General features: G+C 47.7%; 1 protein-coding gene across 2 annotated transcripts in view; it reads right to left on the reverse strand.

Annotated features, from left to right (window-relative positions):
* Positions 1–21,745, reverse strand: part of GPR68 (G protein-coupled receptor 68) — a 41,195-nt gene that overhangs the window by 9,596 nt on the left and 9,854 nt on the right. The window contains exon 1 of one of the 2 annotated variants that reach the window (XM_007660512.3): positions 3,625–3,825. The exons of the other annotated variant lie outside the window; for it this stretch is intronic. The gene's annotated coding sequence lies outside the window, so the exon portion shown is untranslated. Of the gene's footprint in view, positions 1–3,624; positions 3,826–21,745 lie in introns of those variants that run through there. 2 annotated transcript variants of the gene reach the window in all.

The raw sequence follows: 21,745 nt of genomic DNA on the forward strand, positions 1-21,745 counted from the left end.
GTGGGGAATATCACTCACCTTCCACACCATAGGACAAGTTTTCTCTTCTTAGATTTTGCCTCCTATTACCAGTCTCCAAACTCAAGCCCACATAACAGAAGTTTCATTTCAGTAAAGTCCTTATTATTATGGTCCTTGTTGAGCACTTACTATGTGCCAAGCACTATTCTAAGCGCTGGGGTAGATACAAGTTATTTGGGTTGGACACAGCTCCTGTCCCTCATAATGCTGATAGTCTTAATCCCCATTTTACAGATGAGGTAACTGAGGCACAGAGAAATTAAGTAACTTGCCCAAGGCCACACAGATGTCTCTTTCCACTAAACCACGCTGTTTCTCGACAAGTGAACACTTCAGTGTCATGTGGACATGTGGAAAATCATGACATGTCCTAAGACTTATTCTGGGGAAGGTTTAGGAAAAAGCTCAGAGTCACTGATGGGAATGACTTTCCTCAAGCAATTTACAAGTGGTTATTTCTGGGTCTAGTGAGGAGAAAAGGAGTGGTAAGGAACAGGAGAAGCGTCAGATGAGACTGACATCACGTTGTCTATTCTATTGCAGAAAATCAGTTTAGCATTAATTCCCTAAGTTCTCTGCCCTCCCCCCAACCCCCACAGCCTCCCCCTGCTACACTCTCAAATTATGCTTCCTTCTCAATAGCAAGCTCAAACTTGGGGCAAAAATGCATCACCAAAGCCATAGTTCCATAAGGGAAATTGGAATTATCCTATTTGCCCACCCTATCCTGCCCAGACTCTGAGTGTAGAGCCCTTCTGGGTCTCTTCGGGTCCCAGGGAAGAGGGTGAAAAGAGGACTGTTGAGAGGTCCCTATTGCAGGTACCAGGCTCTGGACCAACCTGGATTAGACATAGGCCAGGCTCCCATCCTCCAATTTCAGAAGTAGCTCAGACACATGGTACCCAGACATGCAAGGACACACAAACACACACACACACACACATGCACGCATGCACTCTTTTAAAAATGATTGAGATTATTACCACACTATTCTTAGAGTCACTGCCACTGGGCCTAAACTAGGAAAGTAACACTGGTGTAAATTTAAAAAAAAAGCACAAAGGAATCCATCCACTCCATACTCCTCTAATACTCTCAAGGCATCCATTTTCCACACCAGAGGACAAGTTCTCTCTTCTTGGATTTTGCCTCCTATTACCAGTCTTCAAACTCAAGCCCACACAAGGGGAGTTTCATTTCAGTAAAGACAAGTGAACACTTCAGTGCCCTGTGGACATGTGGAATATCATGACATGTCCAAAGCCTTATTCTGGGAAAGGTTTGGGAAATAGCTCAGAAGAGCCAAGGAAGTAAACTCAAGGGGCATATCTGCTCTCAGATCATCCTGATCCACTGCCCCTCTGTCCTTTCCCAAATCCCCAAGATGCCAGTTCTCCCCATTGTTTGAGTGAAGCTTAGTTAGGCATTAGCAACTTATCCTGGGGATCTGTTCTGGGAACCTTCGGTCCTCGGGTAGCACTTGGTTTGAGATAGAAAGACTGCTTTCCCTCCACTCTCCCCACCCCTGGGTCATAATTGGACACCCTGGTTCTCAGGTTAAACAATTCTGGCTCACTGCACATGAAATTAGTTTTGATTTTTAGACTATGAACCCGTTGTTAGGCAGGGATTGTCTCTATCTGTTGCCAAATTGCACATTCCAAGCTCTTAGTACAGTGCTCTGCACACAGTAAGTGCTCAATAATTACGATTGAATGTATGAAATCCCTACATTGCAAGCCAGCCCCTGGCTATGACTTGACCAGTCCCACCCACTCTCTGAGTCCTGCCCCTCTCCTCGAGGTCTCCACTACCCGCTTGCCTCTGCTCTGAGCTTTGTCTACTATTCCAAGTCCTCTGCTGCTGACCCCAACTCCGAGTGCTGAGCCAGTGCCCTAACACTGCTGCTGCCAGGGCCATTCTCGTGAACATCTGCTTTCCCATTGGTCAAAAGCAGGCCCTATGTGCATGCTCCTCTTCTCCCAGGGCCTCTTCATGTTCAGTCCAAAAGTCCTGGGAGAGTCTGCCTCCACCCCCTCGAGCTCCACGGCCATACTCTCTGAGCTGGGTGTGATGGTGGGAGAAGACTATGACTCCCAACCATTTTCTCTCCCTGATGAATAATTGATTGCTTTGCAAGTGCAGCAGTCTCAATTTAGCCTGCAGCCCAGGGGAAAATGGAAACTTTAAAGAGCTGGGAACTTACAGAGTGCACAGGTCTTGCTTGACCAGTTGACGATGACTTATGCTTTGCTTTTTCACTGGGCTTCTTTTCTTTGCCTGAACAGGTTTTGGAATCTGATTAGGAAACAAACACTCAAAGTATGTGTTTTGTTCTGTTTTGAGCTGAGCCAGCAAGGACCTTCTTTCCCTTATTGGGCAAAAGCTTTGGATGCTGAGGTTAGGGATTCACCCACTGAAGTACTTGTGGTTTGTGCCCTGATGAACAGATGCTGTTTCTCTCTGTTCCCTATCTTGTTATGACAAAATGCCTTTGTTGTAACCCATCTTCTCTGTTCGAGGTCTGCGATATTTTCTTGCCGAGTCGCTGTCTTCCAGGTTTTTGGATTCTTTCCCCAGACAAACTTGGAATCCCTCAGGATTTTGGATTCTTTCCCCAGACAAACTTGGAATCTCTCAGAGCATTCCCTCCTTAGGAGCCTCCCCTCTCTGCCATACCCTTTCCTGGACAGCTCAACTTCCAGGGAGCTTTCCTGCTATAGCAAGCTCTAAAAACATCAACTCACCAACCTCAAACCTCCATCTCATCTCTATGTTTTCAAGCAATAACACCTAATTAGTCTCCAACACTCTTTCTCCCCATTCAGACACAGCTACTCATGGCCTCTGCTATCCCCAGCTTTACTTGTCTGGGCTGTGGCAAGAAGGGGGTTTCCCCACTGGTGAGCTTCTCCTTGACAATTCTTCCTGAAGCCTCAGGTCTCCAGAGAAACCATTTGGGTAGCTGCCAGAATCCTCTCCCCGCCAACCCTGAAAGTATATACCAGAGACTTGGTGAGCAAGTTTAAGCAACTCAAATTCCATGCTTTCCATAGGCGGTAAGGCTGGCTTTGGAAATGGCAGCTTCAGATCACTCCAAGAGGGGCACAAGACTGGTACTCTGTTGCCAAAGCCCCACTCTGCCACCATGTTGATCCCAGAGCACAACCATTGTCCCACCTCAGGTTCTATCTTGATTGTGCCCCATGGACACTCTCTCTACCGGGAAGCTGGCCAGGCTAGCAGCATGTCTGGTCACATTATGCCCCCCAAAACCAGTCTGCAATTACCACCAGATTCTCCAGGAGTGGTCAGAATAATTCAGAGGACAACTGGGCTAAAGTATGACCGGAAACTGCCCTGTGAACTCCTCCCCAGTACACCACTGCACCCAGAGTAGAAATCAGAGTCATCAAAGTGGAATTTCCCCACAAGACAAAAGGAACCTAAAAGGTTAGTCTCAGTTTTCATGTGGCAACCAACGGGAAGCTCAAATACACCTGGATCAGATACCAGCAATTCTTCCCACATCCATTCAAGACTCTTCCATCCTAAATCTGCTCTTAATTTCACCCTCCCTGTCTTCTGGCTTCTCCTCCTTACCGAAGGGACTCCTCCCAGAAGCAGACACACCTCGGAACTCCTGGCTGGCATCCCACAGCTAAACGTTCAGGCTGTCAAACCAGCCTCGCTTCCACAGCATTCAAGCCTCTCCACTTCCCCTCCTCCAGTGGGCAGTCCACCATCATGGAGCCAACAGTCTGACAGACCCCGCTGCCTCTTCTTCCACACACGAGCCTCTATCCTCTGCTTTTAAAATCCCCCAGCTAGATCCTGACCACTCCCCTCGTCTGCCTCCTAGTCATGGGAACTCCTCCAATCTGGTGTCAGCATGGCCCGTTGCCTCAGTAACCACTTCCCAGGAAACATCATTTGGATTACACCAGTAACTGCTCAACCCCACTCATCCTGGCACCAAAATGGAAAAAAAAAACCAAAACAGTCTCCCCACATTCTCCACCCGCCTGTTTATTCCTCAACAATGAATGAGTAACTGCAATCTGAATTTAAAGTGACCAAGCCAAAAAAATTAAGTTCTTTTTGAAGACACAAAACACATATCAAACCACATGTATTTTATGGTGACACAGGCTCATAGGAGCTGTATAAGTTTATAAGTAGCTGTATAAGCAGGGCAGGAGGGACTTTTCCAAAAGTCTGCTACGTTCCCCTTATCCATCTAACCGAAGCCTCGCAGGAAGCCGTTGGCCCAGCCAGGCATGGACCACTGAGGGTGTGGAACGTGGTTGGCATTATAAAAGGTTGCAGTTGTTTCACAGACCTTAGGCACGCAGCTTCACCTTGGAGTTGAAGGGATTCCTGGTTTGGATCATCTTCTTCGAAGGCACATGCGGGAGACCCCCCCTCAGTCACTCGATCCTCACAGAAATACACCAAGTCTATCCAAGGAGGCTTCTTCCAGATTGGCTAGGTCAAACCATTAACTTCTAGGCCAACAAGTGGGCCTAGAACAAGTGAGGCCACCTGAAGAGAGATATGGTGGAAATCTCTTTCCCTATAGGTTTACGTTGATTCTGAACTTCCACCTCAACATTTCTTGCCCCACAACCTCAGAAAGAAAGACATATATTCACTGGAAAGCCCAAATTGATGGGGCTGGCCTAATCCAAGAGGAACAGTTACAAAGGGTCAAGCAATCATGGCAATATCAGGAGTTAACAAAATGCCTCAGAGGAAGGCGATATTCCAACAAGATTCCACTTCCCCAGAAGAGGTTTGATTTCAGAAATTAATTAGGCGAGGTTTCCTTTTTGAAAATTCCAGTGCCTCTACACCATCCTAATCCTCCTCGACCTCTCAGCCTTTGACACTGTGGACCACCCCCCTCTCCTGGAAACATTATTCAATTTTGGTTTCACTGACACTGTCCTCTCCTGGTTCTCCTCCCATCTCTCTCACTGCTCTTTCTCAGTCTCTTTAGCAGGCTCGTCCTCTGTCTCCCACTCCCTAAATGGTTGGAGTGCCTCAAAGCTCAGTTTTGGGTCCCCTTCTATTCTCCATCTACACCCACTACCTTGGAGAACACATTCACACCAGTGCCTTCAACTACCATCTCTTTGTGAACAATTCCCAAATCTGTGTCTCCCGGCCCAACCTCTTTCCTCTTCAGTCTCACATTTCCTCCTGCCTTCAGAACAATCTCTATCTGGATGTCTGGCCGACTCCTGAAACTTAACATTTCCAAAACACTACTCATCTTGCCACCCAAATCCTGTTCTCCCTGGCTTTCCCATCACCGTAGACAACAGCCCCATCCTCCATGTCTCACAAACCTACAATTTTGGCATTATCTTCGACTCATCTCTCTCATTTTTTTTTAATGGTATTTGTTAGGTGCTTACTAGGTGCCAGGGTACTCTCCCCACTTCTAGACTGTGAACCTGTTGTTAGGTAGGGATTGTCTGTATTTATTACCAAATTGTACTTTCCAAGTGCTTAGTACAGTGCTCTGCACACAGTAAGAGCTCAATAAATACAATTGAATGAATGAATACTAAGCACTGAGCTAGATATAAGCTAATCAGGATGAACACAGTCCCTGTCCCATATGGGGCTCACAGTCTTAATCTTCATTTTACAGATGAGGTAATTGAAGCACAGAGAAGTTAGGTGACTTGCCCAAGGTCACACAGAAGAACAAGTGGCGGAGGCAGGATTAGAATACAGGTCCTTCCGACTCCCAGGCCCGATTTCTATCCAGTAGGCCACACTGATTCTCTGCTTCATTCAACCCACATATTCAATGTCACCAAAACCTGTTGGTCCTATCTTCACAACATCACTAAAATCCACCTTTTTTCTCCATCCATACTGCTACCACGGTGACTCAAGCACTTGATTACTATATCAGCTCCTTGCTGCCCTCCCTGCCTTTTCCAGTCCTTACTTCACTCTGCTGTCTGGATCAATTTCCTAAAATAATGTTCTTTTCACGTCTCCAACTCCTCAACAACCTCCAGTGATTACCCATTCACCTCCGCATCAAACAGAAACTCCTTACTGATGTCTTCTAAGTACTCCATCATCTCATCCCATTCTATCTTTCCTCGCTGATCTCCTACTACAACCCAGCCCACAGTCTTTGCTACTCCATCATCAACATACTCACTGAGCCTTAATCTTGCCTATCTTGACACTGACCCCTTTCCCAAGTCCTCCCTCTGGCCCGGAACTCCCTTCCTCCCATAGCCAACAGACCACATCACTCTAGCAGTGTGGCTTAGTGGATAGAGCACGGGCCTGGGAATCAGAAGGACATGGGTTCTAATCCCGGCTCCACCATATGTCTGCTGTATGACCATGGGTAAGTCATTTAACTTCTCTGGGCCTCAGTAACCTCATCTGTAAAATGGGAACTAAGGATGTGAGCCCCATTGGGACAGGGACCCTGTCCAACCTGATTAACTTGTATCACCCCAGTGCTTAAAACAGTGCTTGGCATATAAGTGCTTAACAAGTACAATAATTAATTATTATTATTATTAGTTATTATCTTTAAAGCTTTTTAAAAATCCCATCTCTTTCCAGAGGACTTTCCCAACTTAACCCTCATTTCCCCTACTCCTTCTTCTCTCTGCATTGTCTATGCACTTGAATCTGTACCTTTTAAGCACTTGATATTCAGCCCACCCTGAACCCCACAGCACTTATGTACATCGCTGTAATTTATTTTAACATTTCTCTCCCCACTGTAGACTGTGAGCTTCTTGTGGGCAAGGAAATGTCTACTTACTCTGTTATAGTGTACTCTTCCAAGCACTTAATACAGTGTTCTGCACCCAGTAAGCACTCAATACATACCATTGATTGATAGATTACTAGCACTATCTCTGAATTCTATGTGATAGATGAAAAGGAGGATCCTAAAGTAGAAGAATTACAAAGAAATGAATGCTCAGTATCAGAAACACGGTCTTGACAGGATAATAAAAAATAATAATGATATTTGTTAAGTGCTTACTATGTGCCAAGCACTGTTCTAAGTGCTGAGGTAGGTTCAAGGTAAACAGGTTGTCCCACGTGGGGCTCACAGTATTATTCCCCATTTTACAGATGAGGTAACTAAGGCACAGAGAAGTTAAGTGACTTGCCCAAGGTCACACAGCATACAAGTGGCAGAGCCAGGATTAGAATTCATGACCTCTGACTCCCAAGCCCGTGCTCCTTTCACTAAAGCCACACTGGAAGGGGTTGAGGGCAACTACGGAGTGTTGCAAAGAACTGGATATGAAAATTCCCCTGGATTTGGATGGGCCTGGGGAGTCTATCAGATAAGGAAAACAGATGTCTTGATTCAAGCTAGCTAACCTGGTTTTTGGGTCTTGCTCATGTTCCAACAGAACTAAAGTGAAAGCTATTAAGGATCCCGATTTTGTGGGGGCAAGGAAAGAATCCGTTAGCTGTGGTAGGGAAGGGGAAGGGACTAGGTACAGCAGTGGCAGCTGCTCCTGCTGAAGGGGAGAAATAATCTCCCATTTCTTCAGTGGGGACAAATGCAGCTTTCACTATACTACATCTGTCTTCTCTATACCAGCCCTGGCTCTCAGACACCATCAGAAGAAGTTTGGATTCCAGCTGGATGCTGGTGTGCGGGCCACACTGGAAATTTCTATTTATGGCCCAGAGGGCTGCTTTTCTCTCACCCTTGTTCAGGCCATTGTTGCTGCTGCCACCCATCTGCTGGAACTGCTGGAACAAGGCAGGGGAAGTGGCTGGTGGAAGCCATGGGCAGGAGGAGTGAATGGGGTTTGTGGGTGAGGAGTGACTGCAGGGTATTGAGAAGCAGTGTGGCTCAGTGGAAAGAGCACGGGCTTTGGAGTCAGAGGTCATGAGTTCGAATCCCAGCTCTGTCACTTGTCAGCTGTGTGACTGTGGGCAAGTCACTTAACTTCTCTGTGCCTCAGTTACCTCATCTGTAAAATGGGGATTAAGACTGTGAGCCCCACATGGGACAACCTGATTCCCCTGTGTCTACCCCAGCACTTAGAACAGTGCTCTGCACATAGTAAGTGCTTAACAAATACCAACATTATTATTAGGGGTGGGACCCCGACAACAGGAATACAATTGGGAGGTAGTGGTAGCTTGCCTCCCTACCAGATGGTGAGGGAAAATGGTCAGTGTCTAGGGAGGAGATAAGTGACTCCCTCCCTCCCCTGCCCCCCAGCTCCTAACTCTCCATCATCCATAGCCTCTTTCCTTTTTCCTTGTTCCCTTCTCTCCAACCCCCTGTCTGGTCCCATCCACTCTAGGACCTGCATCATGCCGCCTTGAGTCCCACAAAGTCTGGTCACTATACCAGGATGTTGAGATCCTGTACAAAGCCAGGATCAGTCCAGTGACCCCGAACCACTACAGCAAAGATCGTCTGCTCAAACAAAAGATAATAATAATAATGTTGGTATTTCTTAAGTGCTTACTATGTGCACAGCACTGTTCTAAGCTTTAGGGATCTCCTCCTGCCTCCAGGACGTCTCCACCTGGATGTCGGCCTGCCACCTAAAACTCAACATGAGCAAGACTGAGCTCCTCATCTTCCCTCCCAAACCCGGTCCTCTCCCAGACTTCTCTATCACCGTGGATGGCACGACCATCTTTCCCGTCTCTCGGGCCCGCAATCTCGGTGTCATCCTTGACTCGTCTCTCTCGTTCACCCCACACATCCTATCCGTTACCAAGACCTGCTGGTTTCACCTATACAATATTGCCAAGATCCACCCTTTCCTCTCCACCCAAACGGCTACCTTACTGCTACAGGCTCTCGTTATATCCCGGCTAGACTACTGTGTCAGCCTTCTCTCTGACCTCCCTTCCTCCTCTCTCGCCCCGCTCCAGTCTATTCTTCACTCCGCTGCCCGGCTCATCTTCCTGCAGAAACGATCTGGGCATGTCACTCCCCTTCTTAAACAACTCCAGTGGTTGCCTATCGACCTCCGCTCCAAACAAAAACTCCTCACTCTAGGCTTCAAGGCTCTACATCATCTTGCCCCTTCCTACCTCTCCTCCCTTCTCTCTACCACCCACCCCGCACGCTCCGCTCCTCTGCCACCCACCTCCTCACCGTCCCTCGGTCTCGCCTATCCCGCCGTCGACCCCCGGGCCACGTCCTCCCGCGGTCCTGGAAAGCCCTGCCTCCTCACCTCCACCAAACTGATTCTCTTCCCCTCTTCAAAACCCTACTTAAAACTCACCTCCTCCAAGAGGCCTTCCCAGACTGAGCTCCTCTTCTCCCTCTACTCCCTCTGCCACCCCCCCTTTACCTCTCCGCAGCTAAACCCTCTTTTTCCTCTTTTCCCTCTGCTCCTCCACCTCTCCCTTCCCACCCCCACAGCACTGTACTCGTCCGCTCAACTGTATATATTTCCATTACCCTATTTATTTTGTTAATGAATTGCACATCGCCTTGATTCTATTTAGTTGCCATTGTTTTTATGAGATGTTCTTCCCCTTGACTCTATTTATTGCCATTGTTCTTGTCTGTCCGTCTCCCCCGATTAGACCGTAAGCCCGTCAAACAGCAGGGACTGTCTCTATCTGTTGCTGACTTGTTCATCCCAAGCACTTAGTACAGTGCTCTGCACATAGTAAGCGCTCAATAAATACTATACTATTGAGGGTAATCAGGTTGTCCCACGTGAGGCTCACAGTTAATCCCCATTTTACAGATGAGGTAAATGAGGCACAGAGAAGTTAAGTGACCTGCCCACAGTCACACAGCTGACAAGTGGCAGAGCCGGGATTTGAACCCATGACCTCTGACTCCCAAGCCTGGGCTCTTTCCACTGAGCCATGCTGCTTCTCATGAGTATATGAGTAGAAATTCTTCAAATGCAGAATACAATTTTCTCCTTCCCTTACAGAATTTTCTCTTAAAGTCCATGACTTACTTCTGCAGCTATTTATTTTTTTTTTTGAATAAAACAAATACAAACCTGCCCTCCATGAATTACATGTCAGGTGTGATTGGTTTAAGTAATCTGACATCACGTGCTATGGGTAAAAGAACTTTCTCTAGCCTTGGGTGAAAATCCTCTCAGAAATCACATGACATGATTATTTAAGGGCTGTCATGTACATTGAAAACAACGTCTTCGAACTTCCATGATCGAAAAAAGTTATCATTAGATTTGCTGCCCTCACAACAGCTTTATTAATCATATCAATAATCAAACTCATTAACTACCTGCAATATATCAAGGGTTACAAATGCAGCAAAATTTTCACTTCCCTAATAATAGCCTTTGCCACCCACCCCTCCTGGCAGGTCCTTCTCCCAGCACAATGAATACAGTGCCTGTCACATAGCAAATACTTAACAACTACTATAATTATTATTACAATTGGTCTCCCTTGGAGGTGAGTGTAGGAGGTAGAGTGATAAGGAAGTTCTTCATTTCCAAAGCAGCCCTGGGGTCTGGGAGGGACAGATCCAATTGTAGAACTCAAGGGACAAAGAGTTTAAGGCAGTTAGCCAAAGCCATATGGGGATTCGCTGGCAGACCTGAAAATAAAACACAAATGTTCACAGTCGGGTTTATCTTCCTGGCTGCCGAGATCACTGTGATCTCCCTGGTTTGCACTCTTTCAAAAAGAACCTATGACTCCGAGGCTCCCTTCCCCTCACTGGGGTGTCCCTGTGAAGAATGGGGAGAGCCTTGGAAACTTCTGTGTGAGCTCAGGATTTTTCACCCATCTGCCCAGGTGACAAGTCACCTCACTTCAGTGCTTTATTTTCCTCATCTATAATGTACCCATTCTCCCTCCTGCAGGGAGCTCACAGTCCGATCTACTTATATTGAATCTACCCTAGTCCTTGGCACAAAGTGCTTAACATATACCATTATTTGTTATTATTATGATTATGATTTACAAATGGGATATATTGATATTTGGTCTAGGAATCAGGAGATAGGGGAATGGTAGCCATGTGGGGACCAGACAGCAGTGATAAGAGGAAGGGGACAGTGAGGCTCTAGGGACAGTTCGGGGACAGTGAGGCTCTAGGGACACTTCAGAGACAGGGGAGGAAAAGGGAAAGGAGATAAGGCGGAGAAGCAGGAAGGAACAAGAATGACTCCACTCCCACCTTCCTGCTCTACTTAGCCTGGATATGGTGTCACAAGTGCTGAGGGTGGGGTCATGGTGCCAGGCCACTTGAGCGGGGCTTCTGGGTCAGCTCTGCCCTCTCCTCTCAGCCTCAGGAAGGGCCTGGTGGGGAGGGCAGATGGGAAAGGAGCTAATACAGACTCTCAACCCTCTAACCCCGACTCCACCCCTAGGCACAGCAGGAGCTTGGGACTCTGGAGGCAGAGCAACTCCAACAGGGAGGAGGAGGGCTGAGGAGAGCAAAAGAAAAGAAGAGGGAGGAGAAAGGAGCATGACCAAGTGGAAAGAGTATGGGCCTGGAAGTCAGAGGATATGGGTTCTAATCCTGGCTCCATTATGTGTCTGCTGTTGGAGTTTGGGCAAGTCATTTAACTTCTCAGTTACCTCATCTGTAAAATGGAGATTAAGACAGTGAGACTGCCCTCCTCTCCTCTACTCCCACTCCCTTCTGCGCTGCTCTTCCTTGCACCTTCATGCACCCTCCCTCCCATTCCCACAGCACATGTATATATATTTGTAATCTATTCACTTATTTATTCATATTAATGTCTGTCTACCCGTCTAGACTGTCAGCTCATTGTGGACAGGAATCTGCCTGTTTATTGTTATATTCTCCCAAGTGCTTAGTACAGTGCTTTGCCCACAGTAAGATCTCAGTATGATCGAATGAACGAATTCATAAAAGAATGTGAGCCCTACGTGGGACAGGGGCTATTGTCCAACTTGATTAACTTGTATCTACCCTGGTGCTTAGTACAGTACCTGGCAACTAGTAAACATTTAACTAATTCCATTGAAAAGACAAAACGAAAGAAGAGAGAAACATACGAAAAATAGAGGATAAAGAAATCAACACAGAGCTGGAAAATCCAGAGGTATCAATCAGCTTCTCCAGAAACCCAGGGTCTCATAACACCTGATTTTAGAGTAGGTACAATTTTAGAAAACTAGGAGGTGGCTCTAATAGCCTCCTTGTATATCAAGATGCTACTAGGTCACCAGAAAAATGGAAAGATTACATCTTATTCAACCTAAACTACTATTTCCTGCCCTTTCCAGTTAAGGCTAGTCAGGTTACAACTTGAGAAATGTAGATGAGGGTTGTGGGTGGTCAAACCCCAAAGTCCAAACAAAAGGCTGAGGAGGAAGGAAAGAGGGGGAAGTTAAGTGAGATGAGGGCGGGGAGTAATCGACTCCTTTAGTATCATTTCTCCTTTTCCACTGGTCAACCGATGTAATAAGGGTTGTCTTGGGCTACCCATCAAAATGGTGAAAATGAACAAACCCTTAAAACTGATCAGCTTAGGCTGCTCCAGTTTTCAATTAGTGAAATACATTATGCTCATCTACTTATTGAGAGATGAACTGAGAGGAGGGATCTCCTGCAAGATGGAAGACTCCACTGGGATGGCTGGATCTTGCCAGACAGTGGTCAGGGGCCAGAGGGAGGGACAGGAGAAAGAGGCTGAGGGCCAATGGGTAGGTGTCTCACTCCCCACTCCAAACCCATCGCTCCCTCAGCCATCCCTGCAGTTCATCTGGCAGACGGGAACCATGGCAGCGGCCCCAGTGGACCTAGGAGCTGGTGAGGGGGACTGTTGTGCTGCCTCTGCCAACATCTCCCAGGCCTTGGCTGGTACCTCTGAAAAAGGAAAATTGAGACAGAAGGGATGGAAAGACCAGAGAGGAGGAAACACAGAAAGGGCTTGATACAGTTTTGCTCATTTCTGGCTGCCGAGAGGCAATATCTCTTAGGGGGAGTCAAGGCAGGCATGGGGAGAGAGACCCAGAAGTTTCTCATTTAGCCCCTAAGATTCTGCAGGCATGCACATCTTGTACCAGGAACTGGAAAGTTTCAGTCTGGGGACTCTAGGATTTCTGTTCTGGGGAAAGCAGAGTGGCTTAGTGGATAGAGCATGGGCCTGGGAGTCAGAAGGACCTGGGTTTTAAGCCTGGCTCCACCTCTTTTCTGCTGTGTGACCTTGGGCAAGTCACTTTACTTCTCTGTGTCTCAGTTACCTCATCTATAAAATGGTGATTAAAGTGTGAGCCCCATGTGGGACAGGAACTATGTCCATCCTGAATAGCTTGTATATAACCCGGTGCTTAGAATAGTGCTTGACACAGCGCTTAACAAGTACCATAACTATTATTATTATTTCTGAACCAGCAGACTGAAGGGGTGGGAGTGGACACCATCTGGGTCAGTGTGGTTGGGCAGAGCAGAATGTGGGCAACAAAGCACCCTCATTGTCACTCACCCCGCTGTCATTGGCTTTTGACTTGGCCAGCCCATAAGCCTCTTTGGATTGGGTCTGGGCCCCTGATTGTCCACCAATTCTCCAAAGCGGCTGCCTCCATTGTAGCCCCAAATCCAGGGTCACCTAGACAACTGGTCTTGGGTTTATTTCCTGCTCTGGGTTGTGCTTACTGTCCCAGAGACGAAGGATTTGAACTGACTCCAACAGGGACTGCTCCTGTCCCCAAGATGGGAGGAAAATGCAAAGGTCACTACTGCAGGAAGGAAAGAGTGGTTTCTCACGAAAATTTCCAGATTGCCCTAGTGAGAGCAGAGAAGTAGGCCTCATGACACCTTCCTTTGACTGAAGGATTAGCTCGGGAAGAAACGTGCAGCCTGGCCTACATGCACTGACCCTGTTCTAATGCCCTTCCCCCACGGTCAACACAAGGAATGTGTCTTGGTTATCCTGGCCACATCTCTGCCTCTGCTTCATAGTACCTACTCTATTTATTCTCCCAAGTGCTCAGTACAGTGCTCTGCACTTATTGAGCACTAAAAACCATTGATTGCTTGAACAACCCGTAGGCTCCCGTGAAACCTTCTCCACTCGGATCACCACACGCCAGCTGGGTTAGGCTGCTGCCACCTCAAGTTTCCAAAAGTCCACCTTCTCTTCTCTCACCACCACCAGTTATTCAGTAGCTTAAATTTAGTTAAATTAAATTAAAAGATAAATTTAAAAGATAAATTTAGTGCTTATCTATACTAAAAGCTCTTGGGAAGTCCATATTTAGGCCAACAAACAGCCATCTCTAGTGATCATCCCATTAAAACATGTGGCCATGACCATGCCTTCTCACCAAGCTCCCCTAATGCCCTCAAGATGGAAATCCTCTAAATTCTGAGAAGTGAGATGGAGCATAAGCAGCTTATCTGAAAGCTCCCCACACCTTTTGCAAGCCTGGCACCATTCCAAAGAGGCTGTCTTTCACATCATTAGCCCAGCATAGTGAAAAATTGGCCTTCTCAATTCCCCAGTAACTCAGCGACTAAGAACCCAGCTCCCATGTCTTCCCCAGAGCTGTCAATCTTCCCTGTTTTAAGTTGCCACTTTCCCTCATGTGGCCAAGAACTTATTTCCCTCTGCCCCTCCCCGCTGCCACACCACCTTACTCATCACCACCTCAGGAAGATGGCAGTGGTTGGGATCCCCACTTTCAGCCAATTCACTGCTCGCCAGCCCCTTTGCCGCAGTGTGGCTTTGGGAGGGGAAGCAAAAATCCAATCAGTTCACTTGGCTCCTGGTTGGCAGAACAATTTAAACTTGGATCTCCTGGAATTATGTCACAAAGGAGAAAGCAGAGGGATAGAAGTAGGGGAGATGACCTGGCCTCCATGCACAGAGCTAACTTCTTGGAGGATTTTCCTAATGGCAGTTCTGTCCCAGAGCTGGGGGAGTGGAAGGGGTTTCTGCAGAATCTGCGGCTCTCCATCGTTTCCACTAGGCCCACCTCTCATCAGCCTGGGCTCTGAGCAGGGTCTCTCTCAGAGCCCAATTTGAGTTGGTAGACTCTTCTGTTGAAGGAGTCAGCAAGGCCCACACATCTCATCCAAGAGGCCTTCCCTGACTAAGCCCTCCTTTCTTCTTCTCCCTCTCCCTTCTTCATCGCCCTGTCTTGCTCCCTTCATTCATCCTCCCTCTTCCAGCCCACTTATGTACATATTTGTAATTTATTTAAATCAGTGTCTTCCCCATCTAATTGTGGGTAGGGAATTGTCTATTGTTGTATTGTACTCTCCCAAGTGCTTAGTACAGTGCTCTGCACATAGTACGTGCTAAATATATACAATTGAATGACATCAATCAGTCATATTTGAACACTTACTGTGTGCAAAGCATTGTACTATGCACTTGGAAGAGTACCATACAGAGCTGGTAGATATGTTCCCTGCTCACAAGAAAATGGGAAGTTGCCAGGTGATAGGGCAGTTTGCAATGACTGAGGTTTAAGAAAAAAAGAAAAACCACCAAGAGCAAATTGAATTGCCTAGAGTGCAAGGTTTGCTGCTGAAGTCTTTTAAAGACTCATTGTTGATGCTAATGGGTTAAGTTGGAACAATAATTTTCTCCTTTCTGCCCTCTTTGCTATGCTTCCTTACAAAGCCTGATGGGCTGAAAGAGTATTAATGTGCTTACCTGCAAGCATTCAAGCACACATATATGTGTGTGCATGTGCGCGCGCGCACACACACACACAGAGTACCCACTGGACCCAATGCCTTAACAAAAACCCTGTATATATTCCAAGAAGGACAATATGCTATGTAAGTCTGAGGTGGGGCAAGGCTGTCCAGCCTCATAAAGTGCAGATCACACCCAACAGGAAAATGCTGGAATAAAACCAGGCCAGAACTGCCTCAATGGGCAGTAACCCAAATGGACCAGGTGAGGCAGTTTGTGCTGACCGGGCTGGATTTCCTTTTCAGAAAATGGGGGTGACAGAAAATCTCTGTGGCCTCCTCAAACATTCTTCCCTTTCTCCTTCTGGGCTGCTACACATTCTTTCCACCTCCCTGCAAACAAAAGCTGCTTGCTCCTAAGCTTCACATCCCTGCCTTCTCTTCAAATGGCATTTCTAGGACTCCCTCAGCTCCCCCTACCCTACCCCCAACCTTTTCCTGTTGGCTCTTCTTCATAGGGCAGCCTCTCCAGTCCCTCCTAACTCAGCGGATGACCCCATGTGACAGGTCAGCTAAGCCCCAGGGGACAAGCACACAAACTCTGCTGCATTTACAAAAGAAAGAAAACTCACCTGAGAACTGACACTGGTGAGGGAGCCCGGGATTCAAGAAGGAAAGTCCAGGGCTGGTAGAGCAGAGGAGTCTTGCTCTGTCTGAGTCAGGGAGCTTGGTCATACTCACTGTCTCAGGAGTGAGACACCCTCCCCCACTCTCCTCCCCTCCTCCCTCCAACCCCCAGCCCCACACACACACTGGCAGGAAGTTGTCATCCACTTCTATGGCTTAAACTAAAATTGAGCGATTTGACTCTCCCCACTTTTCTCTGCCCACCGCCCCCAACAACCTCCCTCCCTTGACACCCAAGGCACAGAAGAACAAAGAAGTTCCAGGTGGCAAACATCCAAACCTAGCTAGCTTCCCAGTGGACTCACACCACAATCATCATGGATAGACTTTCAAGAATCAGAGGAAACCACTCCACCCAGACATAGCATCCATTACTCAGTAGTGGGTCCAGATGCTCTCACGATGTGAAGACAAAAATATATAAACAGCCCACTTGCCAAGTTACTTGTTTGCCACACACCGCCTCTCAGCAGCCCTGAGAAGAAAGGCAAGAACGATAAAGAACAGGGAGTCAAAGAATGTCCTGACTACTGAAATATGTCCTTAGCCTTAAATCCAGGAATCTTCAGCACCAACTCTCGGTAGGAAGGCAGAACCTTACACAAGGGAAATGCGATTTGGCTGAGAATGCAATGTGAACCTGCTCCCCTAGAGAGACCCTCGAGGTAAGGTAGTGGCAGAAGGGATGGAGGGGCTATGAATTGAAGCCCTGAAAACACCATTTTGTTTCCTGGTTAGCAAGTTCTCCTCAGGCCTAATTTTAGAAGCTTGATGCCTCAGTCAATCAATGGTATCTACTGAGTGCTTGCTGTGTACAGAGCAATCATTAAATGGTATTTATTGAGCGCTTTCTGAGTGCAGAGCACTGTACTAAGGGCTTGGGAGAATACCAGGCAATCATTTCCCACTCCCTTCTGCATCACCCTGACTTGTTCCCTTTGGTCTTCCCCCCCAAACCCCACAGCACTTACGTACGTATTTGTAATTGTATTGGATGTCCATCTCCCCTGCTCTAGACTGTAAGCTCATTGTGGGCAGGGAATGTCACTGTTCATTGTTGTATTTCCTCAAGTGCTTAGTACAGTATTCTGAACACAGTAAGTACTCAATAAATATGATTGAATGAATGAATTCAACAGAGTTGGTAGACACTTTCCCTGCTCACAGCAAGCTTAGCGTCTACAGGGGAAGACAGGCATTAATAAATACAAACTACAGCTACTACAGAGCACTGAATTAAGGGCTTGGAAAAATACAACTCCACAGTGATGGTAGACATGATCTCTGCCCAAAAAGACCTTATGGTCTACAGGGGAATTTCCATTTCCAGAGGCCATTTCCATTAGTCATCATCTGGTCTGGTCTGATCAGGGGAAGTTGGTCTTCACCACAGTGCTGTGGTCCTAAGTCCCATGGCTCTAGAGTGGGCATCTGGGTCTCCACCACCAGAAGAGGATTGCCAGATGGTTGCTATCTACCAATGACTTGGTCTGCCTTTCATTACCCAGGAGGAGCCAGAGAGGCTGGCTCAGAGCAAGCAAAGCCATGACTTAGGAAGCCTAGCAGAGCATGATAGTGGGTCTGGCAAAGAGAAAGGGACCTCTATATGACCACCTGGACAGTGGGAGTTGAGGAGTAGCATGAAGAGACAGAGACAGTGAGAATCAGAGGGTCGGGGGAAGCTGCTAGCAAAAGTTTTGCCAGCCCTCTTCTCCCTGACCCCTCTCCCTCTGATGTCCCAAAGCTTTTTTTCATATGTACAAGATCTCCTCTCATGTCATATAAAAACAATAATAATAATATAGGTATTTGTTAAGCACTTACTATGTGCCAGGCACTGGGGAAGATATCAGCAAATCAGGTTAGGAACAGTCTATTACTATGTAATAATTACTATATAATAATAATAATTACTATTGTGTGGGGCTCACAGTCTCAATCCCCATTTTACAGTTGAGGTAACAGAAGTCTGAAGAAGTGAAGTGACTTGCCCTAAGTCACATAGCAGACAAGTGGGGGAGCCAGGATTAGAACGTATGACCTTCTGATTCTCAGGCCTGTGCTCTATCCACTGTGCCATGCTGCTCATGTATACCAGGTAAGCAAGTTTCACCTACTTAGTCACCCAGGATTTATTGCTAGCTTTAGGGGAAGAGGGAAAAGGGAGGGGAGAGATAATAATGTTGGCATTTGTTAAGTGCTTACTATGTGCAGAGCACTGTTCTAAGTGCTGGGGGAGATACAGGGTAATCAGGTTGTCCTACGTGAGGCTCACAGTTAATCCCCATTTTACAGATGAGAGAACTGAGGCACAGAGAAATTAAAAGACTTGCCTACAGTCACACGGCTGCCAAGTGGCAGAGCTGGGATTCGAACCCATGACCTCTGACTCCCAAGTCCGGGCTCTTTCAACTGAGCCACGCTGCTTCTCTAAATGATTTTTCTGTGCTCCAGGTGAGGAACGAACTCACAACCTCGGCATTATAAGATGAGGTGGGGATGTGAGGGGTGAAGGTAAGGATAGGGAGAGAGGGAAAGGAGGTGGGGGAAAGGGAGAGAGGAGGTGGGGAAGAGGGAGAGAAAGGAGAGGAAAAAAGAGAGAAAGTGGGTGGGGAGCAAGGGAAGGAAAGAAAAGGAGAGTGGAGAAAGGAAGGAAGGGAGGGAAGGAAGGGGGAAGGGGAGGATAGGGGAGGCCAAAGCAGGGAAAAGTCATGCAAATCAGGACAGGCTCTCACGTTCAAGCTTTGAATGAAATTATACTGCTCTATAGAGAAATTAGTCAGTTGACAAGTTCGATTTTAGCCTATAAAATGAAAATATGCCCCTAAGTCCTGGAAATGGGCTGCTTCAGGGCTTGGCCATTGGCTGCTCTCATTCATTCATTCATTCATTCAATAGTATTTATTAAGTGCTTACTATGTGCAGAGCACTGTACTAAGCACTTGGAATGTACAATTCGGCAACAGATAGAGACAATCCCTGCCCAATGACGGGCTCACAGTCTAATCGGGGGAGACAGACAAAAACAAGACAACATAATCACGATAAATAGAATCAAGGGGATGTACACCTCATTAACAAAATAAATAGGGTAATAAAAATACATACAAATGAGCACAGTGCTGAGGGGAGGGGAAGGGAGAGGGGGAGGAGCAGAGTGAAAGGGGACTTAGCTGAGGGGAGGTGAAGGGGGAAGGGGGAAGGAGCAAAGGGTGGAGGGGGAGCAGAGGGGGAGCAGAGAGAGAGCAGAGGGAAAAGGGGAAGCTCAGTCTGGGAAGGCCTCTTGGAGGAGGTTAGCTCTCAGTAGGGCTTTGAAGAGGGGAAAAGAGTTAGTTTGGTAGAGGTGAGGAGGGAGGGCATTCCAGGATAGTGGTAGGACGTGGGCCAGAGGTCGATGGCAGGATAGGCGTGAAAGGGGGATGATGAGGAGGTGAGCGGCAGAGGAGCAGATCGGTGTGGGATGGGCAGTAGAAAGAGAGAAGGGAGGTGAAGGAGGAGGGGGCAAGGTGATGGAGAGCCTTGAAGCCCAGCGGGGGAGTTTTTGTTTCGTGTGGAGGTTGATAGGCAACCACTGGAGGTTTTTAAGGAGGAGGGTGACATGCCCAGAGCGTTTCTGCAGGAAGATGATCCGGGCAGCGGGTGACACAGATGCAAACCACTAACCCTGACAAATGGGGAAGAAATGGTAAACTAAGCTGAGGAGCTACAGATATTTGACTTTGGCAAAAGTTAAAGCAGAAGGGTTAAAGGGGAAGGGGGGAAGGGAGGGGGTTTGAGCCAAAGCTTTTCTGAGCCTGATGCCCTTCGCGACCTCCAGCTGTGCTGGTCAAGTGTGCCCCAGGAGCTCCTTGGCCCTGATGTCATGGCTATGAAGCAGAGATGACACAAGCCCATCTGGTCTTGGGGTCTAGCCAAGGCGCCTGGCTCCAAGCAGGCAGAGGGAAGGCAAGCAAAGCAAAGATCTGCTTGCCTTCGGGGCTCAGGAGGATGGAAGCCATGGCAGCCGGATCAGTATGGCCCAGAACCTTCCGCAATGTGTGACGGCTGCAGTTGGTTTGTGCGCTTAAGTTGTTTCTGGAAAATGACAAGAGCAGCTAGGCCATCCCTAGGGTAGGGCCAGTTGAGGCAATTGCCCCAGGCCCCATTCTTTAACAGGTCCTTTCCCTCCAGGACCAAAGACATCTGTCACTGCAGCACCACTCCATCCTGACTTCTGCTATTGCTCTGCTCTGCTCAGCTCACTGGAGTCCCAACCGCCGGGGTGACTGGCTCCAAATCCTGCAGGGCAGCTGGTGCTGCAACTGCCATGCACCCTAGATAAAGCTCAGTTAGACCAAGGCCATGCCTTAGGCAGCCCTGTTCTCAGAGTTGGATTCCTGCAGGCACTTTAGTGGCTGCTCCCCAAGACCTCAGGCTAAGGTGAAGGGGAAGCAGAGTACCTGCCACCTGAGCTTTCTTGTGTCCGAAAGAGAGACTAGATACCCATTTTAATAGCCTGACTGCAGAAAGGGAGATTTTTCAGGAGGATTTATGAACATGATCTATTGAACAACTCCTGTTGTTACTTCAAAACTTAGTGAGCTGAATCCATCAAGTTCCAGAAAATAGAAACTCCTCACCATGACTGAATGTTATGAACCTGGCCCCAGGACTCTGCCAGACTTCACCTTCCTGCTGATGCTCCTCCCCACAAGTCACTGAAGACTCTTGGGGGGAGGGGGACACCCTGCCCCTCCCTACCTCTTGCTTCACTAGGGGATCCTCAGGAAATCAGCACGGTGAGCAGAGCATGGTGAGCGGAGCATAGTTCCTTTTGGAGGGAACTCAGGGTGGACTCTCTGGGCACGCCCAGCCCCAGAGCTGTCCAAAGCCCCAGAATTACAGCATCTCTGCCAGTAATATGTAAAGTCCACTCATTCCAGTCTGCAGCCACACACCTGAACCAAACAACCCCAGAGGGACCCCAGGAGTCAGGACCTTCCCCTTTGCCTCTTCTTTTTTCCCCTCCAAGTCAGACTGGCAACATTATCACAGCCTAGGTTGTAAGAAGTCATTTTTCCACTCATCCCTGCTTGTGGCCTATTGGAGAGAGGCACTTCCCAGCTCTTAGAAACTCATCCAGCCCCACCCATGGCCCAGCTGATGACTGGTCCTCCTTCAACTTCACTCGGTTCCATATCGCTGGAACAGAAACTGTAGGATTCAAAAGGCCTATTTCCCCTGATTGTTTTAATTGGCCACTATCCATTCAAGCAATAAAATGAACAAGGGAACTCAGGGAGCAAGCCAACTCTGCACACATGGTTTGATCAGCACACAACCAGCTGGAGATCCCAGGTCTCCAGGAGTAGCAAGACTAGTGGACTGCTGGATCCCTGACATCTGGGGCAGGGTAGAAGCTGGAGGGTTCCTTCTCAGAAGCACCAA

The sequence above is a fragment of the Ornithorhynchus anatinus genome, chromosome 1 (genome assembly GCF_004115215.2).
Source record: "Ornithorhynchus anatinus isolate Pmale09 chromosome 1, mOrnAna1.pri.v4, whole genome shotgun sequence".
Taxonomy (NCBI): domain Eukaryota; kingdom Metazoa; phylum Chordata; class Mammalia; order Monotremata; family Ornithorhynchidae; genus Ornithorhynchus; species Ornithorhynchus anatinus.